The following is a 12,726-nucleotide window of genomic DNA, read 5'->3' on the forward strand; positions in this document are numbered from 1 at the left end:
AAAAAAAAAAGAATAGATATCTGGATTGTAACAACGTGGGAAAATACTTGTGTAATAATGTTGTGTGCAGGCCTACAAACATTCACATTGTGATTATGTTGAAAAAATTGAATAACGATACAAGCCAGAAGTTAACATGAAAAAGGGAAATAAATCTGTTATGATGGCAGAATTGTTGGTGAAAAAATATTTATAAACACATTCAAAATGTAAGTACCATAAAATTCATTCAACATTAAATAATGATCTCTATTTTTATACAGAAAGGTATTCATGAAACTTCAATTGACAATAGAGATTACAAAACAGTATATAAAACCCTGATTATGTTAAAAATAATAGTGTGATTATACAACAAGAAATTGTACATGAATACCAAGCTGTTAACATCAATTAACCCTGAATTATAAGTAACATTTACATTTTAAAGTTTCCTGTATGTCTATTTTTACTTTTATAATTAGAATTTAAAACATAGTAATTTCTATTAAAGAAAATGAAAGATCCCAATGCAGCAGACATTAGACAAATGTCTCATAGAGCAGGAATGACATGTATTTGGCCCAGTAGCTTTGGTAGACAGGCTTGTCTCCAAATACAGATAGATGCTCCTCACCTTACAATGGGATTGCTTCCTGATAAACCCATCATAAGTTGAAAGTATTGTAAGCTGAAAATGCACTTAATACACCTAACCTGCCGAACATGATGGCTTAGCCTAGCCTGCCTTTAAGCGTGCTCAGAACACACATTAGCCTACAGTTGGGCAGTTATCTTGAGTTTCACCTTGAGTCATTGCCTTCCTAGTCTCACCAGAAGCAGGAGACACAGGTGGGTGTTTTGTAGACATGATGGGATGTGAAAATACAAAACACAATGTCCACAAAACACTGTCAGTACAGTACACTGTAGGGTATTGGTTATTTCCCCTTGTGATCACCAGGCTGACTGGGAGCTGAGGCTCACTGCCGCTGCCCAGCATCACAAGGGAGTGTTGTACTGTGACTCTCTAGCGTGAGGAAAAAAAATCAAAATTCAAGAAATTCAAAAATTTCTACTGAACCCACATCACTTTCACCATCATAAAGTCAAACCATCCTAAGTCGGGGATGGGCTATATCCTACTCCCCCACTTCCCAATAAGATTACATGCCCAGAACCATTATCTGGAGACTTCAGTGCCTCCTATAAGGCAGTGACTGTTTTCCCAATCTGCTGACCTTGGGCTTGGCAATGTGACTTGCATTGGCCAATGGAATTGCGAGCAACTGTGAAGTAATCCATATTTTAGCTGGGGCTTCATGCATATTTGTGGGGTGTGGCTTGGCCTCTTCCACCATCACCTGAGAAGAGCATGCATCAGGGAAATGCTGCCTCTTCAGCCTGTGTCCTAGAATGAGAGACACCCAAGTCCAGCTGAGCCCAGATGGCCCAGTAGTGGCCCAGTTGACCCACAGACATGTGAGCAAGAAATAAATGTTTGCTTTTATAAATGACTACGTTTCAGGGTTGTGTGTTATATGGCATTGCCACAGCAAAAAGCTGACTAACACTCCAGACCCTGCATTTCCCCCTCAACCCCCTTGTTCCTTTTTTGAAAAAAATTTTATATGGGTGAGGGTGGCATTAGGGGGACTAACCCTCCTGGTTTGCCTGAGTGGTGGAGGGGTTTCCTGGGATGTGGGGCTTTCAGCTGTTCAAAAATAGCTTTATTGGGATATAATTCACATTCCATACAATTCACTTATTTAAAGTGCACAATTCAATGGTCTTTAGTATATTCATTGAGGTGTACAACCATCACTACAACTTAATTTTTTAATTTTATCTGAGCCATCCTGCCACCTGTTGGCAGCTCAGCGGCAGCTCAGCTCAGGCCAGGCATCGAACCACTGTTGCTCAGAGCTCAAACTCTTGAGAGAGCTCTTAACCATCTGAGCCACTCGGCCGGCCCACTACAACTTAATTTTAGAACATTTTCATCCTTCCTAAAAGAAACCCCATTCCCATTAGCAGTCATTCCCCATTGTCTCCACCATCCCATAGCAACCACTAATCTACTTTCTGTCTGTATAAATTTACATATTCTGGACATTTCATGTAAATGTAAATTTACATGAAATGTAAATCATTTACATTTCATGTAAATCATATAGTATGTCCTTTTGTGACTGACTTCTCTTAATTAGCATGTTTCCTAGATCATCCTCGTTGTAACATGTATCAGTACTTCCTTTCTTTTTATTGCTGTTGTATGTGTCTACCACATTTTTGTCTATTCATCAGTGATGGACATTTGGGTTGTTTACACCTTTTGGCTACTGCAAATAGTGCTGCTATGAACATTTATGTACAAGTCTTTGTTTGGACATCTGTTTTCAATTATTTGGGGTATATGGCTCGGAGTGGAATTGCTAAGTGATATCATAATTCTAGGTTTAACGTATTGAGGAACCGCCAAATGGTTTTCTACAGCTGCTGCATGGTACATTTCTACCAGCAGTGCTTAAGAAGGATCCAATTTTTCCACATCCTTGCCAACACTTGTTATTGTCCATCTTTTATAGTATAGCCATCCTAGTGGGTGGCACAGAGGTATAGCATAATGGTTTTGATTTACATTTTCCTAATGACGAATGATATTGAACATCTTTTCATGTGCTCTTTCGCCATTTGTATATCTTCTCTGGGAAAACTTCTATCAAATTCTTTGCTCATTTTAAAATTAGTTTTTTAGTCTTTGTATCATTGAGTTGTAAGAGTTCATTAAACATTCTGGATAGATATCCCCTTTAAGATTTATAAATATTTTTTTCTATTTTGTGGGTTGTCTTTTTACTCTCTTAATGGTGTCATTTGCAGCACAAATGTTTTAAATTTTCATGTAGTCCAATTTAGCTATTTTTCTTCGGTCACTTGTGCTTTTGGTTGTGTATCTACCAGCCTCCTTGCTCATGGCAGACATCTCTAAGCAGTAATGGCATTCTTTCTCACTGAATCTGGACTCCACCTATCTTAAAAATTTCCTCAACACTGGGACAGGAGCTAATGAATAAATGTTTATGTATTTTGTTCACCGTGTTGTTTCCCTGAAGGATACCAAAAGAAGGGATGAAGGATGCTGAACAGGGGTAAACAAAAGCTGTCCACTTTTTCTACTAAAGCAGAATCTATAGAAGGATTCCAGGGATCTATATCTGTAACAAGCCTTATAGGTTATTCCTATGAACACAAAAAGTTTGCAAAACACTGACTTAGGGCATTTTCAGAAGGAATTTCCATTAGAAGAGGAGCAGAGATTACGATTCTGGCTCACTTGAACATGGCCTTGATTCACACAGAAAAATGCTGTATGGCTTGGGCCTTCTCTTCATCTCCATCTTATGAGTGCTCCTCCTCTTCTGACTCGGCTCTCTGGTCCTCAGGGTCACCCTGCATGAGTACATGAACTTCCTTCGTAGTCTCTAAGTAAGACAACTTCTCTCCTAAGGAAGATTCCACCCCTTTCTGGGTTCCTTCCTGCATCCTGTTGTCTAAAGCTGGGTCCTGGACTTCAGCTGGAAGGACACTGATGTTCACTTCCTGCCAGCCCAGCAAGCTCTGGGTGATGAATGGCCTTCAGGATGAGTGTAGTAGACCCACCAATGTGAACTCAGTTGGAAGACTGAAAGCTGCGGGGCCTGCTGGTTCCCTTATTAGGTTTCTTTTCAGTAAGCACATCTTTCAAAAACCACAAAAAAGTTCCTGGAAGCAATAAGCATATGTGTCTAAAAGGACATTTCCCCCCTGTTTACACGGCTCTCAACTTACCTTTTCTGAGAGAACTATTCCTTCCTGCACTGCTTGGGTCTTGGGGGCATGATAAATGCATACCTGCTTTCAATGGCTGTTTGGTGTATTACCCAGGGAATGGTACTAGTTTCCAATAAATTCTTTTGATTTAGAGTCTCCTTCTAATCAAGTTGATAGTGGTGGGGTTAGGGGCTTTGCTAATTCTTCCTGCTTGAAACAGTATAACATGGTAGACCTGGGCAGGGGGTTGGGCTCCTCAATTTCTACAACAGGGACCACGTCTCATATGCCTGGTCATGTATTTCCCTTAAAACCCACCCATAAGGGCTGGCCGAGTGGCTCAGTTGGTTAAGAGCCCGTTCAAGAGTGTGAGCTCTGAGCAACAGGGTCGCCAGTTCGACTTACGGCCCGAGCTGAACTGCCAACAACTGCCAACAGGTGGCAGGATGGCTCAGCTAAAAAAAAAATAATAATAATAAATAAATAAATAAATAAATAAAACCCACCCATGATTCCCAGTTACCCCAGGATAAAGTCCAAACTTATTAGCCTCATATTCAAGCCATTCACAATCTGGCCCCTGCTTGTCTCCTGTTATTACTTAGGACTCTTCAATTACGGATGATAGAAACCAGATGCAAACCGAGTCAAGTGAAAAAGAGAAAGTATTGGTCCATGTATCTGAAAGCCCTGAACTTCACCACCTTTAGGCCCAGCTGAATTTAGGAGAACACATACTATTTTCAGGAATGTCATTTCTTCCCATCTCCAGGCTCTACCTTAAGCATTGGCTTCATTTTGGGGCAGAATCCACAATATGGAAGCAAAGATGAACACCAGAGTGATTTCAGGTTTATAATGTGGGAGTATGGCAAGCTCAAGAGACAGTGATGGTAACTTGTCCAGTAAATTCCAGAAAAGTTCAGAGAATGCCTCTTATTAGGGAAGCTAGGTCATATGCCCATCCTTGAACCACCGTTATGACTCTTATTGTCCACTCCTGATGCTTCGGGGTGAGGTCACCCCATTTGAACTACTTTTTTTGAGAGTGATGTATAGAAGTTCCCAAAAGATATTTGGGATGATATTATTATAGAAGAAAGATGTGGCATTACCATCAACTGCCTATCAAATAGCTATGTCCCTCTTCTTCCTGTCAGAGTTCAAATTTTGTTTGGCAGCAATATGCTAAGGGAAAGAAACCACGCCCCCCCCAGACTCAAGGGATGAATCCTAATTGGCCTAACCCAAGCACGAAAATCCCATTCCTTTTGTAGTGTTTAGTTTATGGGTTTGCATGTGACCTTGCTCTAGCCAATGAGAATCTAAGGGGCAGTCTGCTGGAGGGCTCCTGGGAAAGGTTTTCCTCCTTGAGAAATGAGGGAGACCATCAAGGAGAAGCATCTGCCCACCTTCTTTCTTTCCTCGTTTGGATGTGTCATATGAGGATGAGAAGCTTAAAGCTGTGGCAGCCATCTTGAATCCACGAAAGGAAAACATTCTTGTACACATTACTTGGTAGACATTTGTATTTATTTTTTTTAGCATCTAGCCATTGGAGGAATTGCTGGATCATAGGGTATGGGTATATTTAATGTTACTAGGGCCTTCTAAGTATTTTCTCAAAGTGATTTCACTAATTTATCACCTCACCAGCAATGTAAGAGGGTTGCAGCTGTCCACATCCTCACCAACACTTTTTATTGTCAGTCGTTTGAATTTGAGCCACTCTGCTGAGTATGCAGTGGTAGCTCATTGCACTTTTATTTCCATTTCTCTGCTGACTAATTATGCTAAACACATTTAAAATATATTCCTTGGCCATTTGAATATCCTTTTTTTCTGGATAAACTTGTTTAAGTCTTTTGCCCATTTTTAGTGGGTTGTCTTCTCAGTGATTATTCACCTGAGGCAAAATAGCTTCACAACCTGTGCCACCTCAGAGAGGTCTATCCAAACTATTTCTTTCTTTCTTTTCCTTTTTTTTTTTTTTGAGAATTTTTATAAGAGTTTATTTGAGCCAAACTGACAACATTTGCTGGGGAGCAAGATATCAAATGCTCCCTACCTATTTCTCTCCTAGACCGCCTTGCTCCCAGTTTTCCAATCGTATTTCTTCTAAACCCCTGATTAACGAAACCATTAACTCTTTTTTTTTTTTTTTTAGCTGAGCCATCCTGCTACCTATTGGTAGCTTAGCGGCTGCTCAGCTCGGGCTGGTATTGAACCGCTGTTGCTCAGAGCTCAAACTCTTGAGCGAGCTCTTAACCAACTGAGCCACTCGGCCGGCCCTGAAACCATTAACTCTTTATGAATCAGTGTGGATCTATACCTCTGGCCATCTCTATTTCTAGAAAAAAAAAAACCCACCAAGCACACTTCTGGAAGTTCTGTACCCTGGAAGTATTCCCCTTCTCCACTGTCTTTCAGGGCCAACACTGAGTGGGACTGTAGTGTCGTGGCCGGGTACATTCAGACAGTGCCAAAATATTATGCCAACTCACTTGTAAACCACGCCCAGAGTTTGTCTTACTCAGGGAGCTGCTCATAGGAATATCGTATGAGGCTATAGGGTTGGTTTGAGGGAGAGGAGGCAATGTATTAGAGTAGGCACCATAGGAACCTGGGAAGTTAGGCTTATCTACCTGTCAGACTTAGACAAGGAATCATAGCTGGTACAGATGTCCAGGGAAGGCTGTTGCCTCTGCATCTGGTGCTGGCCTGTGTGTCCCTGTTGGTTAACAGGGCCAGCAGTTGGGAAGAAGAGCTGGACAAACTGGGTTCCACTGGCATCTTTAACCAAAGTGCTATGGCTGCTTCATCACTTCTTCCTTCCCAAACTTCCACAATTGTCTCTTTGGTCCAATTATAACCCAGGACCACATGGAAAAGGGGATTTGGGGGTATGTAGTTCCATCTTAGCCAAACATACAGCACAAAGCTACTACATCCATCCAATGAGTTCTTAATTTCAGGAATTATATATTTGTCCATTTCACTTTGTTTTTGGTAATAGAGTGACTCTCTATGGAAATTCTGCAATATCTTTTCATCCATTTTCCCTTCCTGTATTTTCCTTGATGTATTAATGATAAAGTCCATGTCTAGTTACTATAATTTCTGAAGTATTTGTAGGTCTGCTTCTAATTTCTGTTCTTTTTTAACACATTGTTGGATTTGATTTGTTAATATTTGTTGAGGATTTTTGCATCTATGTTCATGAGAGACATTGATATGTAGTTTTCTTTACTTACAATGTCTTTGTCTAGGTTTGCATTATGGTAATGCTGCCTCATAGAATGAGTTAGGAAGTATTCTCTCTGTTTCTATCCACTAAAAGATATTGTGGTGAATTGGCATCATTTCTTCCTTAAATGTTAGAGTTCACCAGTGAACACACCTGGGCCTGGTGCTTTCTATTTTGGAAGGTTATTAATGTTTTGATTCAATTTCTTTAATAGATAAGGCCTATTCAGATTGTCTGTTTCTTCTTGTGTGAGTTTTGGTGCATTGTGTTTTTAAAGGAATTGGTCCATTTCATCTACGTTATCAAATTTGTGCACATAGAGGTGGACAAAGTATTCCTTTATTATCCTTTTAATGTGTATGGGATCTGTAGTGATGATCTCTTCTAGTTCTGATATTAGTTATTTGTGTGCTCTCTCTTTTTCTCTTAGTTAGCCTGGCTAGAGGCTTATCAATTTTATTGATCTTTTCTAAGAATCAGCTTTTGGTTTCATTGATTTTCTCAATTGATTTCCTGTTTTCAACTTCATTGATTTCTGTTTTAATTTTAATTATTTCTTTTCTTCTGTTTACTTTGGATTTAATTTGCTTTTTTGTCTAGTCTCCTAAGGTAGAAACTTAAGATTACTGATTTTAGATCATTTTTCTTTTTTAATATCTGCATTCAATGCTCTAAATTTTCCTCTAAGTACTTTCTTTTGCTGCACCCCACAAATTTTGATTGTGATTTAATTTTCATTTAGTTCAAAGTGTTTTTAAATTTCTTGCAATTTCTTCTTTGAGGCATGTGTTATTTATTTATTATAATTATTTTTTAATTATTTTTTTATTGTGAAATACACATTTTAAAAAATTAGTTTCAGCTGTACAACACAGTGCAATAGCTATATTTTTTACCCCTCAAAGTGACAATCCCCCTCCCCCAATTCGCCGCCCTGAGGCATGTGTTATTTAAAAGTGTATTGTTTAAGCTTCATATATTTTGTGATTTTTCTAGTTACTTTCTGTTATTGACTTCAAGTTTAATTTCATTGTGGTTTGAGAGTAGACATTGTATGATTTGTATTCTTTTAAATTTGTTAAGGTGTGTTTTATGGCCCAGAATGTGGTCTATCCTGGTGAATGTCCCATGTGAGAACTTGAGAAGAATGTGTACTCTGCTATTGGGTGAAGTAGTCTATAGATGTCTCTTATATTTAGTTAAATTATATTAAAATTTTAGGAATTAGGAAGTATAACTTCTAGCATCTGGTTATCACACTCATGGACAAGTAAAGTGAAAGGTTTAGTTTAATTTGGGAACCCTAGGTCTGGAGTTTGTTGCTGGGCTAATTTAAGTTAGTTAAAGGCTTGCTCGTGATTATCTTCCCAGGATAAAGGCTCTGGAATTGAGTTCCTCATAAGCTCATACAAGGGAGTTGTGATCAGAGAAAAATTGGAACCCAAGATCTAGGATATCCTGCAAATCTATGGAAATCCCTTAATTGTCATTTAGTTGTAGATCTGGGGAAGTTTCAGATGGTACTTATTCTTTCGGGTGAGAGGGAAATGCCTTCTGCAGTCACATCATGTCCTAAGTAGTGGACCTTCTCTTTGGAGAATTGCATTTCTTCCTTGGAGGACTTAGGGCCTTTATAAGCTAATTGCTGTCACAGATACATCTACTTCTGAGTCTTCCCTTGTAGGGGAACTTAACAATAAGTCATCTAGATATTTAATGAGTGTAGAGTTCTTAGGGAACTGTAAGTTTGCCAAATCTGGGTGTAAAACCTGTGAAAAATAGGATGGGGCTTAGTGAACCCTTGTGGCATTACATTGTGGGTTTTTCCAAGTGAGGACAAATACATGTTGATTCTTGTCAGCTGGGATACTAAAGAAAGCTGAGCAAAGATCCACCATTGTGAACACTTTTAAGTTTGTAGGTATGTTAGATAACAAGATATGGGATTTGAAACTACAGGGAACCTTGGTATCACAGTTTTATGAATTGCACGCAGATCCAGGACACATCTCCAACCTCATCTTTTTGGTTTTGTAATGGGTAAGATTGGAGTGTTATGGGCACTAGTGCATGGAATTATAAGTCCTGGCTTAATTAAGTCTCCTATAGTTGGTGAGTGCCCTAGGATAGCTTCTGGTTTAGTGGATATTGAAGGGATGTAGGCAGGGGTTTGGAATGATCTATTTGGATTTTTATGGGTTCAGCACTCTTAATTTTGTTGATTGAGGATAAGCCCACAGGCATTCAGGCCCTTCCGGGAGATCGGAGCTTTCATACTACAGGGTTCAATTTCATCAATTCCTGCTTGCAGAGGGCAGAGCAGCCCAGCTTCAGGAGGATCAGGCAATTCCAAGGTAATTTATTTCTCCTTCTGAGTCAAATTTTATATGACTTCTCACTTTAGAAAGTAAATCTTATCCTAACAGGTTTACTGGGGCAGTGTCACACAGAAGGAAAGTACGGTTTCCCCAAAATGGCCCTGACGTCATCTGGACTGGTTTAGACACAGGTACCCTTTGAATTTGGCTAAGAACTCCCATGACAGAAATATTCTCTTTACTCTAAGGAATTTGCTGTTTTAGGAAAGTGGGATTTAGTGCAGATAAAGTGGCTCCAGTATCCGCCAATAGTGTACTGGATTCTCCATTAATTTTTATCGTTTCCCCTTGCTCATTTAAAGGTATCATGGGGAGCAATTTACCCGAGGGTCCCTTGGAGCCCCATCAATGCTTATTATTATTTCAGTAATCAAACGTTTTAAGACTTCCCCTTAAGGAAAAATAGTCTGGATTAATAGGTGGAGGTCTATTAAATGATGGGTTCAGCAGGGGACATTTCTTTTACCAGTGCCCTGGTTATTTACAATGAAGGCAGCCATTTGGGGCACAAAAGTCCTGAGTGGAGGACTTCTAGGTTCTGGCTTGAAACGTGTACGTGGAAGTCCTCTTTACCCTTGGAGCTGTTGTAACTGCAGAGCCGTAAGTTTATTGGCTTTTGAATTTTATCTTGCTCCAGGGATTTTTCAAAATGCTCAGCTAGGGCTGTTAATTCAGCAAGAGGGGTGGCTTCCCAGTCCAGCTTGTGTCTCCTTATTAGGCTATTTAGTTTGGGCCAGAGTCTGCTAATGGATAAGGAAATCAGTGAGTTTTCAGTGCTTGTGTTCAATCAAGAAAGCCCAGAATGTTTCACAAAACAAGTGTTTCCAGTTGTGTCTTATAGCCTGAGTCTGGTTCATCCTTTTTTGTTTGTTTGTTTGCAATATCAAGTGACAGACCAATCTTTTGTGAAGAAATACCTTACCAATATTTTCAGATAGGTCTTGGGCTATTTTTCTAGAGCAGCGGTTCTCAACCTGTGGGTCGCGACCCCCTTGTGGATCGAATGACCCTTTCACAGGGGTCGCCTAAGACCATCTGAAAGCAAAAAGATACTTACATTACGATTCATAACAGTAGCAAAATTACAGTTATAGAGTAGCAACGAAAATAATTTTATGGTTGGGGGTCACCACAACATGAGGAACTGTATTAAGGGGTTGCAGCATTAGGAAGGTTGAGAACCGCTGTTCTAGAGCGTTTTGGGCCATCCTGGGCTGAGTGATGAGTATGTGGGTCTTTAATATTGCTCTTGGGAATCTCCCCACTTGGCTTTAGCCATCCAATTTTGGGAGTCTCTAGGTCCTAATGTCATATGAATAATTTGGTAGAGATCTGGAGTCCCAGATCATAAGCTCCTCATAAATTCCTCATAAAATTTTTGAGGATTGTCTTTAGATTTTGGAAAATCTTTGATGATGGTCCTACACTCAGCCACTGACCAAGGAGAAAAGATGGTTACATTTAGTATTCCAAGCTCAGCAGAGGGTCTCACTTTAAAAGGCATTAGTTTAACCTCTAGCTCATCTTCAGCATGAAAAGGCAATTAAGTAAAGGGATTAGTAGGTTCAGAATATTTAGGGAGAGGAAGGTAACGGGAAGGAGTGATCAGAACAGTCAGGGTCAAGTTAGTCAGTGTATGCTTTTTTTTTAGATTCACCATCTACTTGTTGCTTAAGCTTTTCATCTGCCTTTTGTAAAGAATCTTTTTTTTTTAAGATTTTGTTGGGGAATTGGGGGAGGGGAACAGTGTTGGGGAATTGGAGAAGGGGAACAGCTAAGTTGTTGTCCTTCAATCTTTGTTGTGGAGGGCGCAGCTAGCTCAGCTCCAAAACCAGTCACCACCCAGCCACCTGATGGCAGCTCAGGGCCGCTCGGCTCAAGGTGCCGTGTTCAATCTTAGTTGTGGGTGGGCACAGCCCACTATCCCATGCAGGAGTTGAACCAGCAACCTTGTTGTTAAGAGCACATGCTCTCACCAGCTGAGCCATCCTGCCACTTGTTGGCAGCTCAGCTCGTGTGCAGCTCACTGGCCCATGTGGGAATCGAACCGGCGGTCCTGTTGCTCAGAGCTCACGCTCTTAACCAACTGAGCCATTTGGCCGGTCCTAAAGAATCTTTTTAAAGAGGCAATTTTTTATTTATTTAGTTTCTTAGAAGCTTTGAATACCAATAAAAAATGTATCCTCTTGTTTTGGAAGAAATTCTGAACTTATTTTCCTCTGGAGCACCTCATAAATGGATGTTTATTTAGGTTAAAAGTTCCCCACTGTAGTCACTGTAATTGAAAATTATCTTTGGTAAGGTTTCGCCAATGGCTCAGAAATGCAGGTTCTGGGCCTATACTTTTTTTTTTAATTGGGGAATTATGGGAGGGGAACAGTGTTGGAGAATTGGGGAGAGGGACCAGCCAAGTTGTTGTTCTTCAATCTTAGTTGTGGAGGGTGCCAGTCGGCAGCTCATGGCCTCTAAGCTCAAGGTGCTGTGTTACAATCTTGGTTGCAGGTGGGTGTAGCCACCATCCCATGAGGGAGCGGAACCAGCAGCCTTGTTGTTAAGAGTGCACACTCTATCCACTGAGCCATCCGGGCGGCAGCTCAGCTCAAGGTGCTGAGTTCAGTTTTAGTGTGGGTGGGCATAGCCAACCATCAAACAGGCAGTCATGTTAGGAGCACCTGCTCTCACCAGCTGAGCCATCTTGCCACCTGTTGGCAGCTCAGTGGCAGGTCAGCTTGGGCGCAGCGTCACTGGCCCATGTGGGAATTGAACCGGCAGCCCTGTTGTTCTGAGCTCACGCTCTTAAGCTAACTCTTAACCAACTGAGCCACTCGGCCGGCCCAGGCCCACCATTTTTATACATATAGTCAGGGTCCCAGATGGAGGAGTCCCAGGTTGTTTGGAGTAAGAGGAACCCATTTTTTCAATTTTCCTCCCTTATTACCTGAGGGTTCACACTGGACCAAGTCCAGCTTAAGTCAAACCCAGTTCGACACCAGACCCAGTCTGGTTTCTTATAAGTTGGCCAACCCCAGACCCAGTCCAGAGAAAGAAATGCTCAAATAAATTTGGAGAACTCTTTTAAATGCAAAATCTGCAGAGCTTAGCTCCAAGAGGGACTTATTCACGACCTTCAGGAGCACTGAGAAAACAGTAAGTGCAAAGGGCTTAGCGGGTACATTTGGCTAGTAGCACGTTGCTCCTGTGGGCTTTTTGGTCTTTTTCAGATCCCACTTCTGACACTAGAACTGTTAAAAGATAAGTTGAGGCATATTAAAGTTTATTTGAGCAAAAATAAATTGGAATCAGGCAGCA

This window comes from Hipposideros armiger, unplaced genomic scaffold (assembly GCF_001890085.2).
Source record: "Hipposideros armiger isolate ML-2016 unplaced genomic scaffold, ASM189008v1 scaffold_93, whole genome shotgun sequence".
Lineage (NCBI taxonomy): Eukaryota > Metazoa > Chordata > Mammalia > Chiroptera > Hipposideridae > Hipposideros > Hipposideros armiger.